The sequence below is a fragment of the Calypte anna genome, chromosome 3 (genome assembly GCF_003957555.1).
Source record: "Calypte anna isolate BGI_N300 chromosome 3, bCalAnn1_v1.p, whole genome shotgun sequence".
Lineage (NCBI taxonomy): Eukaryota > Metazoa > Chordata > Aves > Apodiformes > Trochilidae > Calypte > Calypte anna.
In genome coordinates, this window is record NC_044246.1 from 50,160,188 (window position 1) to 50,174,766 (window position 14,579).

Sequence of the window (14,579 nt, forward strand, 5' to 3'; positions counted from 1 at the left end):
GCTTGTACCAGGAATAGTGTAGCCAGCAAGAGCAGGGAAGTGATCATGTCTCTGTACTTGGCACTGGTGAGGCTGCACCTTGAGTACTGTGTTCAGTTCTGAGCCCCTCACTACAAGGACATTGAGATGCTGGAATGTGTCCAGAGGAGATCTACCAAGCTGGTGAGGGGCCTGGAGAACAAGTCATACAAGGAGCAGCTGAGGGAACTGGGCATGTTTATCTCAGAGAAGAGGAGGCTGAGGGGAAACCTCATTGCCCTCTACAACTACCTGAAAGGAGGTTTTGGGGAGGTGAGTGTTGGCCTCTTATCTCAAGTGAATAATGACAGGACCAGAGGAAATGGTCTTGAAGCTGCACCAAGGGGAGGTTTAAACTAGATGTTAGGAAGAATTTCTTTACTGCCCTATCTTGCTATCTAATAGAGGAAATCCCAGTTCTGCAGCTGCTAGGCCCATAGTAAGGGGCAGGAGTCTGTGTTCTTGTGGGGAAGGAGGGGCGAGGTTTATCTGAATGAACACTCTTCCCTAGCCATAACTTGGAAAGATTTGCAGATATGAAAACTATCTCTTATTTTTATAAAACAGTATAGCTCTATTAAATAAATGAACCTAGGTTGATTTGACCAAGTGATGAGCTGGGCCACCAGCATCTTTGTTGAGGATGGAGGATGTAATGTTTGCAGATTTATTTCAGAAAAGCAGTGTTTTCTCTGGAGATTTGAAAGTATGGTACAGTTATATGTGAACTGCTGTTATATGGTCTTTTTAAGCCAATGGGTATTGTCACAGAATGGATATTCTCTGTAGCATGAAAACATTTGGATATTTTTCAGTTTTTATAAAGCAAGATGAGAAAAAGAATGTGTACTTTTAGGTGATGCTGGCACATGTAGGTTGTAGCTAATTATATAATGGAAAATGGGTGTGTAGCTGTTAACACTGTCAGCATGTTATAGGCAGGACTGTTTACATCAAACTCCACACTAGAGTTACTTGATGCATCTATCTGTAGGATCCTTTTTCAGTTTCTTACCCTTTATTTATTTGGGATTGAATTTTCCATAAAAAATACCTGTTATAGGTTTGCTGGTTTGATTTTTTTATTATTATTTTTTTTTTGCATTCCTGTGAACATCACAATTGCATCTCTTTTCCAGTGCACAGCCTAGCTTGGGCACTGAATGAAACAGCTCTGGTGGGAATGAACATCTAAGGAAAGACCATACTCTGATGGCTTTGTAGGAAAGACTTAGATTAAGCTTGCACAGGCAGCCTTCCCTCTTGATTTTTGGCACTTTTTAGGTGCTTATTCTCATGTATGTCCTTTTATAGTGCACATGAGATTGAGGAGTTAAGAGGACTGTGGGTAAGAATGTAAACATGAGCAAAAGACTTAGCTCGGGTATGTTACTGCTGCATTGAAGCCTCCACAACAGCATAAGCAGATTTAGAGAGAAACCCCATTGCCTATAAGTATTCCCATGAACAGTGAAGACAAGGGTGCCCTTTGTTTCCCAGACCTGTCCTGTTTCTAAATGGTGTCATTTTTATAGTCTCCTAATGAGAAAACAGTTAGAACCAGATAAATAGATAACTATGTTTGCACTTGTTTTTAACAGAAAATGTAACTATCATCTACGAGTTGCCCACTGGAGACAGGGGGTTCAGAGCTGTGGAGCAGAGGAAGGTAGCAAAAGCAAGGACATCCAGGGCCCCTGAGCAGTGTTGCAGCGCTGCCATCCTGCCAGGCTCCTGAAGAGTCTCTGCTAGCAGATCCCATCACAGAGCACATCCCTTCTGACTCTCATGATTCTCTTTCCTTTTGTTGGCAAAACATGATGGTGCAAACTAAATTAGCCTGATTTAATTTGCACTCAGCTCGGTGGGGAATGTTATAAACCCTGATTTATGGTGTGCAGGAGCAGCACTGGAAGAAAAAAAAGATTTCATATGTCTTGCTCTTTAAGTGTACTCTAAAAATGATGGTTCCTGGCACCCAAGGGGATGGCCGGGGGGGGTCTGTGTGAGTGCAGAGTGTTCACAGCAGGAGTGTTCACAGTGGACATGATGGGATGCAAATATGTCAGTCCCAATTGGGTTTGTTGTACAATGTATGTAATCAGCTGAGCAAGAATAATTTAAGGCTAGGAGTATGATGGATATAGCTTTGCCACAGGCTTTGTGTAAAAGTGAGGAGCAGGACACCTGGTTTCAAACTGCAGTTCATTTCAATATTGTACACATTGGTTTTAATATCAGATTTCTGTACTTAAATTTACTTATACCTCTTTAATGTAGAGTGGTTTAATTCCAAGGGCATTACTTTGCTATTGATTACCTGATCCAGGGAAGAAACAAAATTAATCCATGCCATGAATCACTAAGCATTTGCAGCAATAAACTGAAATTATTATTAATTATTAAAAATTATTGAAGCATGTGACTTGCTGTTACAGAATTGTAAAGAATGCTTTAGTGGGATAATTATACCAAATAGTGTACTACTCAAACTGAATTATTTGGCTCACAGTGAAATGTTTTTGACAAGGGCACATACTTGGACACTAGGAAGCTTTTATATTGCTATCAGAATCATGTTTTATGACCAATTCTGAAGATATATTACTCCACATTTAAAATGTGCATTGTGGAAAAAATTATATAAAAGGCTGCTGAATTACACATTTGTTTGTAAACACAGCATTTATAGAGATTCTGAGCTTTGCAGGGGGTGCAGAAATGAAAGAAAAGTGGGGCTGTGGCTTGAGACTAATACTGGTAATAAAGATTCTGTTTGGAAAAAACAAATAACAAGAATAGCAAATAATGGCAGGAGGGCAAAGAGGAGCTAGATGATGAGGTGTGCTGTAATGGAAAGACTGAGCTGAAACTGAAAGGAACTCATCAGCCCCTTTGTGAACAAATGACTCAGACATTATTGTTGCTACATACACACAACTGGAAGAATTTCAGGTTTCCTGAATATAGTTGATGCACACTTTGAGCATAGAGTTAGAGTACAGCAGGACCTGTCAGCCTCACTCTGTGCGTTCTGCATGGTCACGTCTGCTGTCCAGATGGCAACAGGAGAGGCTTTACTCTCAAGCCTAACAGGAGTAGCAAAAAGGAGCAATGACAAGCATGGCTGGAGCATTGATGGCCTCAGTGAAGAGCTGTGGCAGAGACCTGACGTGGCTTCAGGCAAAAAGCAGATGTAGACCTGTGGGGTCAAATTACCCCTGGGCAAATTAAGCCAAGATGATCTGATCCAAGGCTCTTGCCCCGGGGCAGCTGGCACTGACTGTCTTTGGAGAGATACCTAGCTGGTCCAGGTTTGAGATGTATTTCTGCCTGTGTATTCCTTTCTGGGCAATCAATTAGAATTTAAAGACACTGTTTTAAGATGCTGTTAAGAAACTGCAGTGTAGTTCTCTGAAGTCTCATCTTACCTTTACACCAATGTTAGAGCAGGGCCAACAAGACTCTTCCCTTACCTAAAAGCACATTACTGTCCTTTGATGAGAGGAATTATATTTTGTGTAAGTGGCTACTGTACAAGTACCACGGATGGCCAAGTTGTGCCACTGGACATTGGTCATGCCACAGGATGTTTTGTGTAGACTAAATAATGCTGCTTTGTTTTTAATTATTAAGTGGCACATGTAATCCTAACTACATGACCCACAAACAGGACCTCTAAAGGGCAAGTTGTCATTATACTGGAGCTGTAGAAATGAGGACTTTCAAAGCTTTTGGAAGAAAAAGCTGGGGCAGGCAGTGCTCAAAGTCTGCCTGCTGAACAGAGTGGGTGCCAGGTAACCCAGCAGCACAGACCTCTGCACAGGACAGTGATGGGCACGAAGAGACAACATTCCAGAACATGGAATCAAAGCCCCTGCCAAATCCACTCCTTGCTCACCTTCTCTGCTGTTTTGCATCCCCACCAGTAGACTAATTTAAAACAACGGGATTCAATAATATGTAAACCTTAGGGGTTTTTTAATTTCCTCCATGAGATTTTCAGATGTCTGTTTCAAGCTTTCCATCTGAACACTGGAGGGCTATGGAGACTTTTCTCCCCTTAGTCCTGCTGGACTCTGACTGAATGCAACCCTGTGCTCCAAGGTGGAAGAGAGTGAAAGCCTGCGGACATATGATGTGTATATTCAGAGTCAGAAGAGTTAAGCACAAAAATTCCCTTTGTTATTATTAACTGTGCTGAGTGGAGGAAGATCAAGGTGCTGGCTGCTGTGTGACCCTGGGAGTAGGACTTTATCTCTACTTACAAAAAGAAGCACTTCTACAATCCCCAGGGAAGGGATCTGTGTCCAGCATGGGGCTCTGAGGTCAAGACTTGATCTGAACCTTGGGCTCCTGAAGCCCAGTTCACCAGCTTCTCTTCCCTTTGTGTACCAGAGCATTGCTGCTGTTCCCTCACACTGCTGTGAGTCAGGTTTTTCTCCATAAGTGTCACTTCTTTCTCAGTGACCCCCAAGAACTCAAGCTATGATTTCAGCCCAAGGTTTGGGTCTAGGCAAGAAGCCAGGTATGCACTTCTTCTGCACCTTGCTTTCTCCATGTGTGCCCCTGCACATACCCACACACCCCATGCCACCTTCCTCAAAAATAGTTGCAATACTGTGCTAAAAGAGAAGGGAAAATATTACCTTTATTTTTTTTCTCTCCTCTCAGGGAGCAGCTCCTTGAAGAAGGAAATGCTAATAAGCATCTATGCCATTCCTTGCTGTGGTGTCTTTCACTGGGTTAGACCTGAAAAGCATGATCACCAAGCTTCAAGTTCAATTTATCAGTGCAGTCAGAACTGATTTGTTACACTACCTATTTTGGGGAAATGAATGTCTCCATCATACTCCAAACAGAGGAAGACCTTTCCTTTGTTCAGATCAGGTGTGTAATGTAGGAAGCTGACTTTCTACAGATAAAGGAAAGAACCTACAACATCCTGACTACTTCTACCCAGCCTGGCAGTGCTGAGACTGATGCCACTTGCAAAGCACCCACCTGGCATTATTGTGGCTGCAGATATCAGGCAGAAGTGCTGTCTGCCTGGGCTTATTTCCTATTTTTTTGTTGAAGTAGTGGGGAAAGGTGTCATAGAAGATGATAGATGATTTTTCAGTGAATTACATGTCCCCTTTATTACTAATGATGTTATATGTAGACAATCAGAATGGTCCTTGGAGCCCAAATTCATTGTATGAGTTAGGTTGAAAATGAAGTTGGATATTGTTGACATTTTCAGCTATTTCACGAGTCAATGGAAATGGACTTCACTAGTAAGGGCTACAAGTTTTTCTAGGAAAAATTTAACCCATAAGAAAGTGTGCAATTAAAATTCCATTTTTTTCCCCCAAACCATTTTGATAGCTTATGTAGTCCGTGATGTAAAATTATAGAAATTACATTTTCAGGTAGAAAAGAACGAGAATGTGGATTTCTATCAAGAGCCGTATTTTTAAAGGAAACTTTTTTTTTCCTGGTAGCATTATTTACACATCTCATGTGGAGGGAAGAATTTAGAGCTGAGTATCCTGTGGAAATGTGGAGATCCTCACACTGCTGCAACTGTGGCTACAAGAAGGGTGTCTAAAGCTGGTGCTCTAAAAGTAGCTTTTTTTTCCTCAGGTAAAAGCAGGATTTCTTTTTCATAAATACACTGCAGCTAGACATAAACCACTTATTGCTTGAAAGCAGCTCTGTGCTGCTTAAGATCTGGAGCTAATGAGGGAAAAAAATGGGTCTTAAGCAACCCTGACCCCAGTTCCTTCAGCCTGGTTGCTGTCAGTGGTGACTCTGCTTTTTACTTGGGCTAAGTCTGCAGAAGATTTCTGTCTCCGCAACTAACCACTGAGTTTCCAGAGAAATTGAAGAGCATAGTTATGTCTGAGATAGCCTTTTTACCACTGTCTCTCTTTTCCTATTGACCCTTTAAAAAACAAATAATTAGCTAGGAATACAGCTCCTGAATTTGTTGTCATGCCTGCTCTATGAGTCTCCAGATCCAGACTGTTATTAGCATTTTTCCCCTAAAAACTGAGCAGGCACTGAAGAGCTTCAGAGCACACAGACAGCATGTCCCTTCAGAGAAGGGGTCATGGAAATGGCCACAGGCAATTTGGCATGCAGTGAAAGAGTTGCTCATCTTTGGATATGAGATTTCATGTTGCCTCTTCTTTAATTAGGGTATTTATTGTCATTTATTGTGTTTTCTTTTAAAAGGAAATAGAAAACAAACTCAACATCACATACTGTTCCTAACAACTCAGAAAACCTAGTCTTAGAAGCTGACTCTTACTCATAGAGCATGCGTACACATGTGCCAAGAGATTAAAACTGAAGGGCTGAGGTGTTCTCCCCTGCTCCCCTGAATGCTTCTTCCAGTTGATTAGCTCCAGTTCTCCTGGCTGATGTCTAAAGTCACACAGAAACTGGCTTGTGTCAGAGCATGCATCCCAGTATCATGGTCTGACTACACCCATGAGAATGGACAGACCACTGGAAGTCTTTATTTTAGCTTAGAGCCATGCTTGCCCTTTTCTGAAACTAAGAAAATACCATATAGAAAATTTTCTATACATATAGAAAATACCCATCCTGAGCACATCAATTGTGGGCAGCCTCCCCAGCATTGCACTACCTGTGTTTCAGCACTGCTGGAGAAGTATTAGCCTGATACTAAGATGCTCATTCTTAGGGACTGTTGGGGAGTCACTGCTTATTGGGCAAATACGGACAACCCTGAGCATCTCCAAAGTACTTTGATTTGAAGGGCTCATGGTTTTTGAACAGCTGAGATGAGCATTACTGAGAACTCAATTTCCTCTTCAGTCTGCTCTTCTGCTTGTGCAGAGCAAAGCATGAAGCAAGGCTTGGACACTTCACAGTCATCATCTGCATCAGTGTTTTTCAATGTGTATAATTTTCACGAGGTTATAAACTGCTGAGTTTTGCAGAACTCTAATTGTATCACATGCAAAAAGAAAGGGATACTCTATAAAAACTAACACATAGCTCAAGCACAGAGAGAATTTAAGGAATGAAATAAAATAATTTAAATGCTGCAAAAATAAATTGCTGAGTCCAGTAGGAGGAACTGTCATGTTTGGTTTTAATTTAATTTGCGAATGTACTAGCAAGCTAGAACTTCAATATTCATCTTGATCTGTTTTTACAGTGTTCAGGGTTTGTTCATAATACATCTCCAAATAAATCCCCTTGGAACTTCGAAAAAAAAAAATATTTTAAGGCACCTGTTGAGGAGACAAGGGGAAGGGGATCGTGGCAAAAAGGGCCGGCAGAAAGCTCTTTTTACGTCTTTTTGAAGTCGAGAGCTCAGTGAATCTGCGTTTAGGAGCAGCTCGTCAGTGAGATGCTGAGGCACCGTGGTTGGAGCCAATACCACCGGCACCCCCACCCCTATCCGCCCCCGGCAGCGCAGTGAATGGGACGGGCAAACGGGGCGTAGCCGGATGGTTGTCACAGGGTGAGCATTGGGATGTTCAGCCTGGAAGCCGTAGTGTCTGAAGTTATTTGTCCACTTGGACTGATGCAGCTGCAGATGGAGCGTTGGTGGGAAGGTGCTGCCACCCAAGTGCTAGGCTGTAGGATGTAGCCCGCTCTCTCAACTGTGTATGGTGACGGCAGTGAGAACACTTGTGTGGAGGTGTGGCAAAGTAGAGGAGCTTCTCTGGTAACTGAGCTCCGGAAAGAAGTGAATCGGTTAAGGACTGTCAGGGAGTGTGAGAGTGAGCTAGACTCCTGATGCCATGAATTAGCCCCCCTGAAACAGGCCTGGCAAGCAAGCAAGGTTCATTACACAGAGTGTGCACTGTCCTCTCTGCCTGGCTGAACGTGATGACCTTACAGGACAGGGAGCAATGGCAAGAAGTTCTTGCCTGGTGCAAGAAGTGTGGTAGGTGTGCCCTTCAAGTAACTGTTCCACCTCCCCAGGTGACCTTGCATAATAGGTGTGGTGCCCTGCAAGGTGATCCAAATAGTGATAAAGATGATGGCTCACCAAGCTTGGAGGTTCCACCGCGGTACAAGTCAGATGAATCCTTGCATCAAAACAGCCTTTGTTAAAAAAAAAAGATGACTCCTTGTCATAGGTGACTCACATCTGAAGGGAGCTGGAAGGCCAGACAAACTTCTTAGGGAAGTCAGCTACCTCCCTGAGGGCGCTCTTACATGATATGATATGACATGATATTAATATTGATATATTAAATTATAAAACTCCCTATTCTAATTTCACCCTGGGACTACTACCTATTACTGGTATTTCAAGTAGGCAGTGATGAGATAGCAATAAGAAGTCCAAGTGCAAGTCAGGGCTCTGGTATGGCTGGTTAAGGGATCAGAAGCAAAATTAGTGTTGTCTATCCCACCAGTTGCAGGGATTGAGCATGAGAATGGTGGTAGTACACCTTGACACCAACAAGTCACAAGGAGCTCATGGAATTTAGCATACTTAGGGATATGGCTTACTTAAGGTCTCTGCTTGGACTCAATGATCTTGAAGGTCTTTTCCAACCAAGCTAATTCTCTGATTCTACTTGTAAACACAAAATCTCAGGAAAAATTTGGTGTAAAGGCCATGTGGGGGTGCCATTCCTCAACACTACAATGAATTATGTAAAATGTTTGAAATAAATATGAAGAACTTCAAAGGACTACTAGGAACTCCAACCACCTGAAACAGCTGAAGCAAGCTGAGAAATCCTTATCTGTGCTGAATCAAGGTGCTAAAACCTGAGCTGTGAACACAGCTGCCTCTGGAGAGCTTACCTTGATAGTGTTTCAAGGACTTCCTGTGCTGAGGCAGACATTCATCCTTTCTCAGATTATTAGAAGCAACTGGAGGCAACAAGATCCTCAGCTGACCCACACTGTTGAATAGGCATGTAAGTTAAGAGCAGCTGTGTGTTTCTCCTCAATGACTTGACCTATAAGTCTAGCAGAAAAGCCTAGTCAGGTCTTCCGATGTTGATAGAGCTGCTTTAATAAAAGGCTGTACTGGGTGCTTTTGTTCTTCCCGATATGGTCCAGGAGCTGAGCTGGCTCTTTTGTATAGGTGAAGGGCAGGGTGAGTGTTATGCAGCATCAACTAAGGCTGTCTTTCTGCTTTTTGTGTCTCTCCTGATGAACGGCCTGGACTTGAAATTGCTGTGGTGAGGGATGAGACTGTCTGCATGTCAATAGGAAGTGGTTGAGGTGGGATCAACCTCTTTGCACTGCTCAGGTATCAGGGTGAAAGTACAGAATCACACAGAATCACAGAATCCTAGGGGTTGGAAGGGACCTCGAAAGATCATCTAGTCCAACCCCCCCTGCCAGAGCAGGGCCACCTAGAGTACATCACATAGGAACGTGTCCAGACGGGTTTTGAATGTCTCCAGTGAAGGAGACTCCACAACCTCCCTGGGCAGCCTGTTCCAGGGCTCTGTCACCCTTACAGTAAAAAAATTTTTTCGAATATTCAACTTGAACCTCCTATGCTCCAATTTACACCCTATCACTGGTCACCACTGAGAAAAGCCTAACTCCATCTCCCTGACACTCACCCCTTACATATTTGAAAACATTGATGAGGTCACCCCTCAGTCTCCTTTTCTCCAACCTAAAGAGACCCAGCTCCCTCAGCCTTTCCTCATAAGGGAGATGTTCCACTCCCTTAATCATCTTAGTAGCTCTGCGCTGGACTCTTTCAAGCACTTCCCTGTCCTTCTTGAACTGAGGGGCCCAGAACTGGACACAATACTCCAGGTGCAGCCTCACCAATGCAGAATAGAGGGGGAGGAGAACCTCTCTTGACCTACTAACCACACCCTTTCTAATGCACCCCAGGATGCCATTGGCCTTCTTGGCCACAAGGGCACATTGCTGGCTCATGGTCATCCTCTTGTCTACCAGGACCCCCAGGTCTCTTTCACCTACACTGCTCTCCAGCAGGTCAGCCCCCAACCTATACTGGGACATCTTGTTGTTCTTCCCCAAATGCAAGACTCTACACTTCCCCTTGTTGAATTTCATCATGTTTCTCTCTGCCCAACTCTCCAGCCTGTCTAAGTCTCTCTGAATGGCAGCACAGCCCTCTGGTGTGTCAGCCACTCCTCCCAGCTTAGTGTCATCAGCAAACTTGCTGAGGGTACATTCTATACCCTCATCCAAGTCGTTGATGAAGATATTAAACAACACCGGTCCCAGCACCGACCCCTGAGGGACTCCACTAGTCACACACCTCCAATCAGATTCTGCCCCATTGACTACAACTCTCTGACTCCTTCCTTTCAACCAGTTCCTGATCCACCTCACTACCTGATCACCAAACCCATATTTGATCAACTTATCTACAAGGATGCTGTGAGAGACGGTGTCAAATGCTTTACTGAAATCAAGATAAACCACATCTACTGCTCTTCCATCATCTATCCACCTAGTAATTTCCTCATAGAAGGCTATGAGGTTAGTCAAACATGATTTACCCTTGATAAAACCATGCTGACTGCTCTTGATGACTCCCACCTTGATATGCCTGGAGATAGTGACAAGAACAAGTTGTTCCATCACCTTTCCAGGGATGGAGGTGAGGCTGACCGGTCTAGAGTTACCCAGGTCCTCCTTCTTGCCCTTCTTGTAGACTGGAGTGACATTTGCTATCCTCCAGTCCTCAGGCACCTCTCCTGTTACCCATGACTTACTGAAGATGATGGAGAGTGGCCTAGCAATGACCTCCGCCAGCTCCCTCAGCACCCTTGGATGCATTCCATCTGGACCCATCGACTTATGGATGTCCAGACTACTCAGCTGATCCCTAACCCAATCCTCATCTACTATGTCTAGCTCCTCATCTATCTCGACTACTTCTGGGGCTAAATGAATCTGGGGCTCGTGCGGAAACCCCGCAGGAGTTCAGCATGCCTTGGAGGGTAGAAAGTGGCACTAGTGCCTCTATCAGTAGCCCAGCTCCTGGGGGGCTACAAGGGTGTGCTAGGCTGCTACCATTGTCCCCCAAAACTGAGGATACAAAACTGGCTGCTTCTGGACTGTTCATGGCAGAACCAAGCTGGGATCCGAGGCTCTTCTTGGATCCAGCACTTGGAATAAGAAAACTGAAGGATCCAAGTCAGGCTTTTTGCTTAACTCTTCATATCTAGGAACTCCTTCTCCTGTCCCTAGTCTTAGCTTGCTGAAACAAACAGTGAAAGTCTGAAGGTCGGTAAAGCTACTTTAATGGCAGCCAAAACCATACTTCTAAGAAATGATTAACTAGCCACTGAACACTGAAGAGTTTGGGCTTTAGCAAAATGCCCTGCTGAGAAAGATGTAGCCAGTCCTGCAAAAATCAACTTGATAAAGGTGGGCAGAGCACAGCAAAAGCTTGAAATGGTGGTTAAGAATTAGCTTTTATATACTGTTGATTTCTAGGTCTTTAGACAATATTTAATCTTTTCTATAAACACATAAAGTATTCAGTTACATGAATAATCCACATTTCTTACGCAGATCATTTCCCTGCTGCTGTTTCTACTGAGAATAGTATTCATTATAATTACCACATTTATTCAGTGAATCTATTTGCACAGGATAGCTCTCTATCCATGAATGCTGTTCACCAGAGAAGCTCAAAGAGCAACAGGGGAGGCCAAGCTCCGAGTCATGTGTGCCCTCCACTTTCTATTATTGTTCTGATAAAGCATTTTGGGACTGTTTGAGATGTCGTGGCAAGAGCAGAAGGATGTCAGCATCCTGCTGCTAATGGAAGGCAAGCCTCCCTTGCTTGGTCTCCTGCTGTTTGAGCTCCACCTCACTATAATGAGGCAAGGTGCTTTGAAGAACTTCCCTTGGAATATAAGGCAATCTCATTTTTTTGTGTGTTTAAGTGGGTACTTGCCACAGCATTTGAAAATCTTCCAGGTTTTACCATTCTTGATTATGTTCTCATGCATATGTATCATCTGCTTGTGTGCTCAGTACTGTAAGGAGATCAGAACTTGAAATATTGGAGCAGTTTCCTTCAATTGTCTCTTCTATGCAGAATTACCTCTGAAATACCCTTTTTTGGAGCACATCTTGCCATCCAGAGCACATTAAACCAAGATGCATCTCTTTCTTCACATCTTAACCTGGGCTGCTCCTACCTGAGATGTCCCCTTCTTCACTGTACCATCTGCTTAAGTGCATGTTCAAGGAAAGTTATTACTGTGTCCCAATGGAAAATATTTCTAGGACCCTGACTGCCTGTTCTGTTTGCACCTATTGGTTGTTCTGGTTCAACAAGAGCCTTTGGGACTAACAAATTCTAACAGGTATGACTGCATTAATGAGGTGTTATGCAGGGAATTAAAAAATAATGCTTTTGGGCTTCTTGTACTTGCTCAATAACAGCAAAACAAATGTGTACAATTAAACATTACTTTGTTTTATAAACAGCAGTCTTGAAATTTTGTCCTGGGGTGGGAAATTCAAGCTGCTCCTTTGCTTTCTAACCAACAGCAATGATTGAGTTAATGGAAATGAGATGTTAATTCAGCCCAAAACGTCCAGTGTTGAATATTGGTCCCCTGCAGGTAGGCAGGATTTGTTGCACTCTGTGTGTTTTCCTGTAGGAGGTCACATGGAGGATCCCATGAAAAGATGGACAGGGAGCAATAACCTTGATGTTTGCACAGAGTAACTGCTTGCTTTTAATTGCTTTTCAATGAGATGCAGGATTGGCTCCCTTGGAGCTTTTGCATTGGGAGCAGAAGATTGCCTGATCCTATGTAAATCCCTCAGTCTTTATACTTAAAGAGTTTTTATATGACAGAAATGTCTGTTCCTAGACACTTTACCTAAATAACAGGATTGAAATATTAATAAATTAACTAGTGTGTGGCTCTGCCTCTTCAAGTTTTGGGATCCCTCTGCAGACAGGAGGGAAGAATTGTCAAGATTTTTTTTTACTGAAAAATTACCTAGGAGAAAACTTTTCATCCAGCTGTGAAAATGATGCCTCCCACAAATGCCTGGTAAAAAATTACATATTGCCAGATGTGGTAATAGATGCCTAAGCACCAGTTGGCATCAGGCTACACTTACATAGCATGGAAACAGTGATTTTGCTCTGAAGTCTGTTTAACACCTGCATACAGAAGGACAAAGGCTTTATTTTGGCTAATGTATGCACTTACTCATCATCTGACTTGTATATTCTGTTGAGTATCACCTTCCCAGACGGCAATTCTGGGCTGAGATAGTCCTGCAGGTAGCTTAAAGAACTGATTTGGCATATTCAAAGTAACAGAAGGGTTTGGTATTAATTTTGCCAGGGTTCTCTGCTTTCTTAGAGACGGATGGGTGTGTGTGTTCCCACATCCTTGCACACACACATATCTTTGGGAAGCAGCTGAGCAGCTCTGCTTCTGCTGTCTTGTGTCTGTGAGAGCAGTGTGAAGTACTACTGAATGCCAGCACCTTACCAGCTCAGGTGCTGCTGCTAAAGATTCATCTGCCCTGTGCTGGCTTATTGATCATTTGCTATGATTTGGCCCATGAAGCAGCCATCTGCCTTTTTTGTCTCAAATGATCTTTTGTGGCCATTTGCAGTGGCTGCCACTGGTTGCTGGTTCAATGACCTGAAGCTACAGTCACCCTCTGGCCAAAACACAGAAAAGCTTGGCTGAAGGATCAGCAGCTATGACTTATTTTCTGGGGAAGTTCTGTGAGTACCTATGTTGGGAAGCATGAGGAGAGAGATTATGAACCACATGTGGAGACAGACAGAACCCAGAAATTTTAGATCTGTGGCAATAAGCTACATAAAAATGGGGCTAATCAAAAGCAGCCCCTGAACAGTACTGAAGTAGGTCACAGCCGAATGGCTTGCCCAGTGCTACCTAGTATGTCCCTGAACTGCAGGTTGAAGTTAATGTGTCTGCCTTCAAATCTCACATTCCTCTGGCCCTTGTTCCCACATGTGCTTGTACTGGCCTCATCAGGCACCTGGAAATGCTAGGAACCATTAAAAGGCTGCATGTAATCCAGAAAAACCTGTGCTCCAGAAAACAGACTGAGGAGAACATGAATTAATCACAGGTGCAGATGGGTGGCTGTTCAGTTGCAGTTGCAAAAAATTCAAGCTATTCTCTCTACCTTCCTCCAGTCCTGTTTATGGATAAGACTTTTCATTTCTCCCAACAGTGAGGGAGTTCACCACTGCCTCATGCATGGGTGCCACACAAGCTAGGCTGAAGGTGAGAGCCTGACTTTTAAGAACTGCAGGTGAATGTCCAGGTGTGCAGGTCCCCATCTACTCAGGGAACAACTTGTGTTCCTGCAGCTGTCTTGATGAGAACTTCAATTAACAAATGCTGTTACTGTAGCTCTCCCCTTAATTTTCTTTATACATAACATCTCCTGACAGTTAAAATCTTTAGTTAACTAGAGGTGCTATCACTGAAAGTTTGCTAGAGAATCATAGAATCATAGAATTGGCTGGGTTGGAAGGGACCTCAGAGATCATCAAGTCCAACCCTTGATCCACTACCGCTGCAGTTACCAGACCATGGCACTGAGTG